This window comes from Pongo pygmaeus, chromosome 3, assembly GCF_028885625.2.
Source record: "Pongo pygmaeus isolate AG05252 chromosome 3, NHGRI_mPonPyg2-v2.0_pri, whole genome shotgun sequence".
Classification (NCBI taxonomy): Eukaryota; Metazoa; Chordata; class Mammalia; order Primates; family Hominidae; genus Pongo; species Pongo pygmaeus.
The window spans coordinates 183,024,422-183,037,536 of NC_072376.2; the positions used below are offsets into that span (position 1 = coordinate 183,024,422).

Below are 13,115 nucleotides of genomic sequence, written 5' to 3' on the forward strand. Positions count from 1 at the left end.
GTATTCATGTAGAGACCCAGCTATATCAGAGGAACAGTTGAATATAAATTCAAGATCTAATAATTTTTATTATCTATTAACAGCTGAGATATTGAAGGTCCCTAAACACTGGAATCTGCAGTTCCTGAGAGCTATGTGTGTGCAATATTGATGAGACTTCCATCCTGTCATCAATTTTCTAAGTTGGAAATCATTAGAAACCAAACAAAATGAAATAGAATTTTTCTTTCTGTCCTATTGTCTACTCCAAAAATTTCTCTGTGGGGCTATCCAAATAGAGCATACCTGTTTGCCTATTTCAAGCAAAGGCCAGATAAGAGAAAAAGAAAGCCCAGAGCATACTCTTTGGACTGAGCTTTGTCTAGAGAGGAAACCAGGCAGGGATGAAGAGCAAGTCCAAATATAGACTCTACCTGCCCCTTAGGGATGTAAGAGTGCACCAAGGTTAGAACCACAATATATCAGAACTGGAATGTGGCATAGATAGCTGATACATCTAATACAACCTGTCAGTTTACAGACAAGGAAGCCAAAGCCCACAACAGTCTGGAGACTTCCACGAGGCCATATGTCTGGTTAGAGGTGGAACTAGAATGAGAGCCTTGTTCTTTTGTCCCCCTGACTATTTTTGGTTTAATTAATTAATTAATTAATTAATTTTAGAGATGGTTTCTCTGTGTTGCCCAGGCTGGAATGCAATGGTGCTATTGTGACTCACTGCAGCCTTGAACTCCTGGGTTCAAATGATCCTCCCACCTCAGTCTCTCAAGTGGCTGGGACTACAGGCATGCACCACCATGCCCAGCTAATTTTTAGTTTTTTGTAGAGATGGGGCCTCACTCTGTTGCCCAGGCCGGTCTTGGACACCTGGCCTCAAGTGATACTCCTGCCTTGGCCTCCCATAGTGCTAGGATTACAGATGTGAGCCACCAAGCCTGGCCTTACTGTAGGTTTTGTGAGAGGACTGTTGCCATCCTTTTACAAGTGCCAAGCTAAAAGTTGCCAAGATCTTGAACCTGACAAAGAGGAGGAGCTGGAGGAAGCATGCGCCACCCTTGCGGGGCTGAGTGTAACTTTAGGAAATGGGGAAATGATTGGGACTGTACTTCAGATGCTCAAATGTCTGAAGAGTCGGGGTGGTTTTGAGTTTCGGTTTATCTCTTCTGTGAAGTGTGTACATGTGGGTGATGGACCTGGTAGGAGGAGGTGGGGACAGGGAGGGAATCAATGGACACCACCCAAGATGAAACAAAGCCTAGGATGTGAGTCCTGCCTGCACAGTGTTTGTGAACCAGTTGGGGAGGTCCAGTCACATGCAGAATCATGAGATGATGATGACTCACTGTGTTATAGGTAACCAATTGCTAAGTGGTGTTTCAGAATCCAAAGTGTAACCCATCTTTCTGATCTTTGGGTGAACCAGCTTCCGTGAGTCACTCCAGCAAGGAAAACTGTTTTACTTCATTAAGATGGCACGTGTGGCCTCTAGAGAGACTGGAGTCTTAACTGTATAGTGTTTCTATTTAACAGAAGATGAAACAACAGTAGATTGCAATTTTTTACGATTTCAAAATTTTCATTCAGAAACTGCTGTCATATGGTTGTTGTCCCAGGAATAGATTATGAAATATTTTCCTAGTAGCATTATAGTCACAACTGCTGTATTTTCCTTTTCAGTCAGTTTTCAGATGTCTGGTCTTTCCTCTGTCACGTCTTCCAGGGCCAGACATTTATTTGTAATATGCCTGTTTAGTGTCACATTAATAATAATTGAAGATGCTATGCTGTCTGCTCTGTGTTCGCAAAGATGAGAAAGACGGGGCATTTCCCAGGAGCACACCATCTATTGGGGCTGGCGGTGGGGAAGAAGTAGAGGGAATGGGAGAAGGAGGTGATGAGACAGGATCATAGATCCTTTACCTCAAGGCAAGGTACCAGTAGTGCCAAAGGAGAGTACCCCAGCATGCTATGTGTGTGAACTGGAGATGAAATCCAGTTAGGGTAAGCCTTAAGGAAAGAAGGGGAGGAATTAGAAAAGACTGCACATATTCATAGAAGGTGGCATTTGAACAGGTCCTTGAAGACTGAGTCAGCACAATGTTGCAAAGCTGAGAAGGACATCAGGGAGGAAGGAATAGCCCAGTTTGGTTGAAAATACATTACTTGAGGGAGTTGGTAGAGATAAGATTAAAAAAATGTTCTGAGAGAACTTTGGTTGAGAAGGAGTTTGCTCTTCAGTTGACAGGCAATGGGAAAGCCTTGAAAATCATTGAGCAGAGGCCCAATATGCAGTCAAATAACTACCATTGTTTTTCTATGTGACATTTTTATTGGAAAGAAACAAATGGCAAACAAGCTAGCTGATGTGGCGATCTTATTTAAGTCAAGGAAACTGCATTGTGACACAGAACTAACTACATCTTACCTCTTATACTTTCTACATGTTTGTCACTTTATATTGAAGTGTTTTTCATATTAATAGCCTGAGAGGCTGTGAAGTACTACTGATAGAATCCTCAAAAGAAGATGTATGCAACAACATGGATGAATCTCAGAGGAATCGTGCTAAGTGAAAGAAGGCAGATTCAAAAATTTACATACTGTGTGTATTCATTTATATGACATTCTAAAAAGGGCAAAACCATAGAGAAGTAAAACAGAACAGTGGTTGCCGGGGGTTAGGGATGGGGAAAAAGATCTGACAACCTTCAAGAGGAAAGAATTCTTTGGGGTTTTAGAGTTGTTCTGTATCCTGTTTATTTTGGTGGTTACAAGAAGCTATGCATGTGTTATATAGTTCATAGAGCTTAACATCAACATTTGTACTATAGGTAAATTTAAAACACAAATATACAAGGAAAAGAAGGTTCAATTATGTTTAGATAATGTTTTTTATGTCCAATTCTTCAAAAACTGCTAATCTCTTGTAGTATGTATGGCAAGTATGTACATAGATATATTGAACTGACTATATATATCAATGAATAATAAATTATCTTACTATAGCTATAAAAGAAGGCCTACTGTGTTTTCTCAGATATTCAGGGACTTTATTAGAGATCCCACTGTCCTTGTGGTATTAAATAGATATGACATTTGTGAATAGTGTATTAATTGTTTTTACAGTGACTACTCTTGACATATTTCATCTTCTAAGATTTCCTTATGCATTCTTCTTCCAATCTTGTTTGTGTTCGAAATGTGCTTAATAAAGTTTTTTATTATAATCACATTAAATGTAAACCTCAAATCAGACTGGATCTCACAGATTTTGATTTAGTGATGTTCAAATAAATGAAGTCAGCTTTTGAAGTGTGGTTGTCATGAACACTTTTCTCTCAGCAGAGAATCTCGGTGATAGGTGACTGTGTTTTCAAAGTACAGCTATTGCAATACATAACCCAAATCAAAGTCTCAAACCACATTGTCAATGTGCTGAGGATGGAAAGTAAAGGGCTTTGTTGTTTATTATAGCCCAGGATAAAAAGAGGGACTGACCTATTATAGATTACAAGTTCCAAAATTATTTCATTCCATGTTTCCTTTGAAGCTTTTTTTTCTCTTACTCTAACTCACTGTGTTTTTGACTAAAATAGTGGTTGATGCTTCTTTTAAAATAACACATTACCTTTTGACTTAAACCCGTGTTTAACTCTGTAGAATAATAGGTTCCTGGGGCTGAGTGTCTTGCTCCTCAACTCCACCACGTTTATGGTTTACATGTTAATAGGGGTGGTGCTCCCTGCCAGAGAGGGGGCCCCAACCAAATCTAACTTCTCTTTAGAGGCAAAGGGCTGTAGCCACAAACCACATGAAGTCCTTTTGTGGCGTGGGATGGAATGAACCATTTGGATGTGCATTGGTGTTTTTAGTTTCATTCTCATGGATGGCTGTCACTGATGATAAAGGGCAATATATGTTGTTAGAGTTATTTTTAAATTAGTAAAATTTGGTAGATGAGATTTCAACGTCCTTAAAATGTTCCAGGACACTGACTTCATCAGACATAATTGGAACATCTTTACTTGTCAGCTGTATTTCCATTGCATAGTTCCTCATTTCTGCCTGATTGCCATTGGGCCAAACCCTGTCTGAGCCTTCATTATATTCAGACTGCTTCTGTTCTCTTTCCTCCATATACACAGTTGCAGAACTGCCTGACAAGGCAGATACATTAAAAACTCTCTAATGGATTATTATTGTTCTCAGGATAGAATCCAAAATTCTCAACTGGTCTTATAAGTCTGGAGACCTTGCTCATTCTAGCAGCTGCGTTTCTTACTGATTTCATTCCCCACCTTAGTTCTTCCTTCCCGAGAGCCTTGGTACATGTTCCCTCCACCTGAAATGCTCTTCCTCCTAGACTGCTCTTTCCTTCCCAATCTTCAGATACCTGTTTGAATAGCCCTCCCCAGAGATGACATCCCAGAGCCCTGAGTCTGAGTCAATGCCCCTTGGTATGAATACCTCTTATTTCTCCTTAGTAGCACCTGTCAAAATTGCAATTGAGCAATTAGTTATGAAATTATTTGTTGGTTGCTTTCCCTGATAGAATTGGCCCATCTTCTTGGGAACATTTCTGTCTTATCCCCTAGTGTTTCTCCAGAGCTCAGCCAAATGCCTTGTTCATGGTGTTTGTGCAATGAGTATTCATTGAACAAATAAATGAAAGACCAAGGCAACCATACTGAATGAGCAAAGTGGCAAAATGCGAATCAGCACAAGTTGGTTCCATTCTGCACATGACTTGTGGCCGACTGCCACTGTTACTACTTGAGACCGTCATTACAGCAGTTACCGCTGTTACTACTTGGGACCATCATTACAAGACTGAACGAAGGGACAAACATAGAAATGAAAACCTAAGACAAAAGTAACTATTTTAAAGGAAGAGTAACATGGGGAAGAAGAAGAAGAGAGAAGACAAGAGAGAAGAAGAGAAGAAAAGGGCTCCCTGCTTCTAGTGAGCAAAGGCAGCCACCCTGAGCTTCTACAGCCCTTCATATTTATTGGGTAGCAAGAGCAGGGAGGAGGAGATAACGACTGATCAGCTGCTTAATTGATTACAGGTTCATATTATTACTAACAGGCTTCAGATGTACCTAATCACAAGAAACACTGCACTTGGGGTGTGACTGCCCTCAGCATTCCTTCTGGGTGGCAGACACAGTTTGTCAGTTTGGCAACATCCTGCTTTCATGAGAACAGTTTGCTGTTTACTCATATAGCCTCCAGTGGTGTACTGAGTCGATGATGGCCCTCACTCTCTCAGCCTCCAACAATCAGTGGTCCTCAAACCATACTATGCACATGCATCACCTGGGGAGGCTCCACTCTCAGAAACACTGATTTTTTACAATTGAAGCAGTGGCCAGGAAGCTGCATGTATAATGAGCATCTTGGGTGACTTTGATGCAAGTGTTTGAGGACCATTCTTTGAGAAACACTGCTGTGAAATGATGATTTCACACAAAACCAGCCCAAGGTTATTTCAACACTGCATTCATGCAGACTCTTTTGGATATGGTGATCAAATTCAACATTGCCAACTTGAAAACAGATTTACAACTTAGAGAAAATTTAAAAAAAAACTTCTTATAACTGAGTAGTAATTAAAATGTGGAAATATTTGAAAAAAACTATTCATGATAAAATTAGTTCAAATGCTTTATCTAAATAGTAAGTAAGCTTATGGTGCTGTTCAAACTAGTAAACCCACGAATGCTGGTAAGCATATATAAATCAGTTATGATGACAAAAGACTAATTTTCCCAAATTAATCCTTTATTTTGTTTTATTATTTTTAAATGAAGGACCAATACAGATAATTAATATAGAGAAAATACACATTCATATAAAGGCACATTAAATCAGCCCTGGCTACCTCAGTTGATGTTCTCTTAGATTTTTACTCTATACTATATATTTATTTAATATGATATATTGAACATAGTGTTATGTGATATAATTGTAACATAATGTTGTCTTGCCTTGGATGAATAAACTCCATAAGTTCCAGGGTAGGTCTAGGGCAATTTCCCTGGCCTACAGAAGTGTTCAATTAATATTTATTGAATAGGTATTGACTCATGTATTTTAACTCTCATGCAATTCTCCTCCACACCCAGAAGTTAGAAGAAAATTAGTAACAAACAAATAGTCATATAGCAAATTAACCCTTTGTAGAAAACCCAAATAGCAACCCATTTCTGCTGCTATAACAAAATACATCAGACTGGGTAATTAATAAATTAAAAAGCTTTATTTATCCAGAAAGCTGTTCTGAAGGCTACGAAGTCCAAGATCAAGGCAAAGGTGGATTCAGTGTATGGAGAAGCTTACTCTCTGCTTCAAGATGGTGCCTCTTGCTGCATCCTCACATGGCAGAAGAGATGAAGAAGAAGATGGAGATGAAGAAGATGAAGATGAAGAAGATGAAGATGAGGAAGATGAAGAAGAAGATAAAGATGAAGAAGATGAAGATGAAGAAGAGATGGCAGAAGAAGATTAAGATGGTGCCTCTTGCTGCATCTTCACACGGCAGAAGAGATGAAGAAGAAGATGAAAATGAAGAAGATGATGAAGATGAAGAGGATGAATATGAAGAAGAAGAGATGGCAGAAGAAGATGAAGATGGTGCCTCTTGCTGCATCCTCACATGGCAGAAGAGAAGAAGATGAAGATGAAGAAGATGAAGATGAAGAAGAGATGACAGAAGAAGAGGAAGATGGTGCCTCTTGCTGCATCCTCACATGACAGAAGAGATGAAGAAGAAGATGAAAATGAAGAAGATGATAAAGATGAAGATGAAGAAATGATGAAGAAGAAGAAGAGATGGCAGAAGAAGAAGATGGTGCCTCTTGCTGCATCCTCACATGGCAGAAGAGATGAAGAAGAAGATGAAGATGAAGATGAAGAAGATGAAGATGAAGAAGAAGATGAAGATGAAGAAGATGATGAAGAAGAAGAAGAGATGGCAGAAGAAGATGAAGATGGTGCCTCTTGCTGCATCTTCACATGGCAGAAGAGATGAAGAAGAAGATGAAGATGAAGAAGATGAAGATGAGGAAGATGAAGAAGAAGATGATGAAGAAGAAGAAGAGATGGCAGAAGAAGAGGAAGATGGTGCCTCTTGCTGCATCCTTACATGGCAGAAGAAATGAAAGTGCAAGGCAGCTCTCTGAGGCCTCTTTGGACTTTAAACTCATTCATGAAGGACTTTAATTTCATTCATGAAGGTGGAGCCCTCATGGCCTAGTCACCTCCCAAAGGCCCCACTTTTTCATATCGTACCTTGGTGATTAGGTTCCAACGTATGAATTTTGCAGGGACACATACATTCAAACCATAGCACTGAGTCTTTCCCTCCCTACCTCAATACTGTGGGCAGCAGAGACATACACAGTTCTCCTTGGCAGCCATCAGTTCATGTCTCTGCTGTCATTTCTGGCACATCAGTGTGTGTTTTAGGCAGGATGACAGTGGCTTTATACATTTTTCAGTATGATCACCTAATTTTACATTAGGTGATGGTGACTCAGAATCAATGTGAAAAGAAAAAATTCAGACGCAAAAGATGATGGTTTTCACTCTTTATTTAAGTATGTTCTACTTGTGCCCAAACCTGATGCTGATTGGATTCTCTGTGCTTTTGCTTTAATGGGATAATGGAAGGGGAAGAATAAGAAGAATATGACTGAGGGAATGTGCTGCTCTAACTGGTCTGTTTTTTATTACATTTTATTTTAGAGGTGCCATAAATGCATTTTCTTGGCTCTCATGTCTTTTTGAGAACTTTATACATTGTAACTGTCTGGGGAAATTACCACCTTATTTAAATTAAGTATCCTTAAAGAGATCAGCCTTTATGATGATGAAAGACTCATTTTCCCACATGAATCCTTTATTTTGTTTTATTATTTTTAAATGAAGGACAAATATGGATAATATAGATTTTAATATAGATAAAATACACATTCATATAAAGGTACATTAAATCATCAGCTCTAGCTATCCCAGTTGATGTTTTCTTAGATTTTTACTCTATCTGTATCATACATTTGTATAATATATTTAACATAATGTTAACTCTATTCATATATTAATATATCATAGCTCTCCAAGCTAAAGTCCGTCTAGCAATTATTGCTTCAGAGATTCCATGGGAGCTACCAGGTTTGACAGTTCTTAGTACTAATAATCCTGTTCTTGGACTCAGCATCCAATTCATTCTGTGTCACCTGCTAGTTGTGGGTTGAGTTAAAACCGGTTGGAAGAACAAAAATGGCATTAAAGATTGTGTTTAAATTGTCATTGTGAATATCTTTATTTTACTTTTGTGTTTGAGGCTTCAGATTCTTAAATAACACAGTTGCTTCTAAAACATTGGCTCTTCTTTTCTTTTCTTGGACTTCGATATCAATGCCCAAGACAGTACCTTTTAATTAATTTATTTTTTTAGAAGATAGTGAATTTTTTTTTTTTTGAGACAGGGTCTTGCTCTGTTACCTAAGCTGGAGTGCACTGGTGTCATCATGGCTCACTGCAGCCTCAACTTCCCAGGCTCAAGCGATTCTCCCACCTCAGCCTCCTGAGTAGCTGGGACTACATGTGCACACCACCACACTAGGCTAAGTGAAAATATTCTTTATATTCCATTAAGAGTCTTTTCGATACCATGATATCTTTTATTTAGTTGCAGACTTGTCATGGAAATGAAGGTGTCATTGGTCATGATCAATGATTATCCTCAGTTAAAAGTGTTCAGGTATCAGTTTATCTATATTGATCTTTCGGTTAGTAGCTGTTTTCAATATTTCAGATAGTGTTAAAAATCACTGACGAGATGATCTAGCAGGGTGTGGCATTCAACAATTTGGAAAGAATAAATTTACCAAGTCCCCTGCCACAAAAACTGTCCTGTTGAATTCCCAGGGTCATGGCCACCCCACTGGCATCCTATGAGTCTTTCCCGTTTGCTAGAGAGATCAAAAGCTCAGGTGGTGTTAGTGGTGGTAGTGCGGAAATAAGCATAATTCTCTTATGCTACAGGAAGAATGTTCAGCATACATATGAAGTTCTCTTACTGGCCAAACTAGGTGTCCTGGGGTTGGAGCTTATCACATAAGCCCAGGTGTCTGAGAATGAAAGACCTGGGGCTTGACTGAAGCAATTTTGCCAACAGGGAGCTATCCATGGTACTGGCCTCTTCCATCAGCACTTGCTGACCGGGTAGCGTGTAGCTGCTCTCCTGGCAGTGACACGTGCCATTTTGTCAGAAAGGAGCCAGCCCTGATTGCCTGAACCAAGTTCCATCCTGCTTGACTTGGTCTGACCTATGCCTGGCCTAGCCTTTCCTAACCTCTATACCTCACCTAACCTGTGCCTGTTGTGGCCGTGACATTGTCTGCTGTGACAACTGCCCCAGCTATAACCTAGACCAAGCTTGTCCAACACGCAGCATGTGGGTTGCATGCAGCCCAGGATGGCTTTGAATGTGGCCCAACACAAATTTGTAAACTTTCTTAAAACATTGTAAGATTTTTTGTGATTTTTTTTTTCTCATCAGCTATCATTAGTATATTAGTGTTTCTCTATTTTATGTGCGGCCCAAGACAATTCTTCCAATGTGGGCAGGAAAGGAGACCAAAAGATTGGACAGCCCTGACCTAGACTAATGGTTCTGAAACCTGGCTCAGCATCAGGGTTACTGGGAGACATTGTTAAAATAGCATGAATCAGAATCTCTAGGAGTGGGGCCTAGGAATTTGGGGACCGCTATCCTAGATTAATTTCTTGGCTGTCTTACCATGTTTCCTGGAAGAGTTGAGTCTAATTCCTCTTGTTTTTCTTTTCCACTGAATGGAATGTAAATTGTAGTATTTAAATTTTTCAGAATGAATAAACAAATGATGATATATCCATACAATGGAACAGTACTCAGCAATGGAAAGGAGCAAACTATCGATATGCTCTACACAATGGAGAAATCTCAAATAATTACGCTAACTGAAAGAAGTCATACAAAAAACTAAACATATTGTATAGTTGAATGTATATAACATTCTATGACATGCAGAGTAATCCATAGTGATAGAAACTCAGGGATGGGTTGGCAGGTGGGAGCACGAGAGGACTTTGTATGGGCTGGGTATGTTCGTTTCCTTTATACATTTTTTTTTTTTTTTTTTTGAGACGGAGTCTTGCTTTGTTCCCCAGGCTGGAGTATAGTGGCATGATCTCGACTCACTGCAACCTCTGCCTCTCAGGTTCAAGAGATTCTTCTGCCTCAGCCTCAAAGTAGCTGGGATTATAGACATGCACCCCTACACCTGGCTAATTTTTGTATTTGTGGTAGAGATGGGGTTTCACCATGCTGGCCAGACTGGTCTCAAACTCCCAACCTCAAGCAGTCCACCCGCCTTGGCCTCCCAAAGTGCTGAGATTATAGACGTGAGCCACAGCGCCCAGCCCATTTCCTTTATTCTAATCATTATTTTATGGGTGCACACACACATGAAATTATATCCTTTAAGCAATTTCTTATTTATTGAATGTCAGCTATAACTCAATAAAGCTGTTAAAAATAAATAAATAAAAGTTTCAGGGAGATGATTGGATAAAAGTGTGTTAAAAATCCTTATGCTGTTAAAAACATTATGGAGGTTCTTCAAAAAATTAAAAATAGAATTACCACATGATCCAGCAATCCTATTACTGGACCTATTTCCAAAGGAAATAAAATCAGTATGTCAAAGAGCTATCTGCATCTCATGTTCACTGCAGCATTAGTCACAGTGGCCAAGATCTCTTAGGAACCAACCCAAGTGTCCATCAACAGATGACTGGTGAGGGCTCACAGGGAAGAGAGAATGAGCTCCTCTCTGTATGGTGGCTGCAGTATGCTGGAGGTGCCTGTGACATGACTAGGCCCCTTGCTCCTTCCCCAGCCCAAGGGCAGTAAAGGCAGTATCTGTACTGCTACAGTTGCAATGGGAGAGGGGCTATGGTTTGTCTCTCGGATTTCTTCTCCAGAAAATGTAAAGCCTCCACCGACTGAAGTGTTCAGGCAGAGGCAGGGTGGTTGTGCTAGGAACCCAGTTTGAGAGGCCCTGCCCAGTGAGGTATAACAGAAGCAGGGACATGCGGAAAACAGTCTGGCCACTTTTCCATCAGGCAGCCATGCTGTGCTGGGGGTCGACTAAGTCCTTAATTTTTTTCACTCCCTCCCGAGCCTGAAGGGAACAGAAGAGGAGAAAGCTGCAAAGCAGCAAAGGTAGTGGCTTGCTTGCTACTACTGGGAGCTCCGTCCCAGGGAAGTGCAGAGTAGCTGCTGACCTGAGAGCCCAGATGGAGATGGGATGGCTGAGGTCCCACACTGGGAGGCTCTGCCCAGTGAGGAGTAGTAGGGACAGGTACCCACGTGGAAAACAGTGTGGCCACTTTTCCTAAGGCAGCAAAACTTGTGGGCCTGCCTGCTCCCTCTAGGACCTCTGTCCCAGGGAAGCACCTTCTACCCTTCACCAGGCAGGGCCCTCAGCCTGGGCCCATAGAGCAGCTGCCCACCCCCAAGTGAGCATTTCCATTGGTGTTGGCTCTGAGTTTCTCTGGGGTGGATCTTCCAGAGGCAACTGACAGCCCCTCTGCCACTACCACTGCAGTGGTTCTGCCCTTGCTGCCCTTATACTGGGGAAAAGGACGAAGAGCCTGAGGGCTTTACTTATACCATCAGCTGCAGCTGCCCTAAGGAGAAGAGGGCAGTCTGTCTTCCCTGTGAGCCCTGTTCCTGCTATTTGTCTCCAGGCAGAGCCTCCTGGCTTAGGCCCACAAGGCAGCCACTGGAGTCTGGGCCAATTGCACTGATTGGTCATGGCTCTGCATTTCTCTGGATTGGAGCTTCAAGAGACAAGTGAAAGGCCCTCTGCCATTGTGTCAAAGTCCCTGACCCGAAGCTGGGTAGGGAATGTAAAGGCTGAGCTCACCCCAGGGCTGCAATGTGCAGCCCAGGAGTGCCAAGCCTAGATCTGCAGCCAGCACTCAAGTAGGAGAGAAGCTCATACTCTCAGCACAAAGAGGAAGCAGAGCTGCAAATGTGAGGAAATACAGAGGAGCCATGTGGCTGAGCAAGAGCCTGCCTATCAGCCATCATGCTTAAGCACCATCTACTGGATCACAGCCCAATTACAATGCCAAAAATATTTTGCTAATATGCCCCCGTGAAACCAAGGACAAGAATTCAAATAAAGACCCTGAACAAAGCCTTGGGCCTCTGAAAACACCCAGAAACAAAGGCAACTGACCACACACAGATTACACCACAGCTAGAGAAAAACCAGCCCACACAGATGAGAAAGAACCAGTGCAAGAACTCTGGCAACTCGAAAAACCAGAGCGTCTTTTTACCTCCAAATGACCTCACTAGTTCCCCAGTAATGGTTCTTAACAAGGCTGAAATGGCTGAAATGACAGAAATAGAATTCAGAATGTGGATCAGAATGAAGATCATCAAGATTCAGGAGAAAACTGAAATCCAATCCAAGGAATCTAAGGAATAAGAGAAAATGATACAGGATGTAAAAGACAAAATGGCCATTTTAAGAAAGAACAAAACTGATCTGATAGAGCTGAAAAACTTACTTCAAGAATTTCATAATACAAGTATTAACAGAGTAAGTGGTCAAACTGAGGAAAAGAATCTCAGAGCTTGAAGATTAGTTTTCTGAAATAACTCAGTCAGACAAAAACAAAGCAAAACCAATAAAGAATGAAAAAAAATCTCTTAGAAATATGGGATTATGTAAAGAGACCAAATCTATGACTCATTGTTGTCCCTGAAAGAGAAAGACAGAAAGCAAGCAACTTGGAAAACATTTTTGAGGATATAATCCATGAAAATTTCCTCAACTGTAATAGCAAGGCCAACATTCAAATTCAGGAAATGTGGAGAACCCCTATGAGATACTATACAGGATGACCATCCCCAAGACACATAGTCATCACATTCTTCAAAGTCAAAATGAAAGAAAACATGTCAAAGGCAGCTGGAAGTAAGGGGCAGATCACCTTCAAAGGGAACCTATCAGACAAGTAGCAGATGTCTCAGTGGAAACTCTACA

The 13,115-nt window shown here is 40.9% G+C and overlaps 1 long non-coding RNA gene across 1 annotated transcript in view; it reads left to right on the forward strand.

Moving 5' to 3' along the window:
- The window catches only part of LOC129035086 (uncharacterized), a 72,694-nt gene that overhangs the window by 15,341 nt on the left and 44,238 nt on the right, over positions 1-13,115 (forward strand). The window lies entirely within an intron of this gene.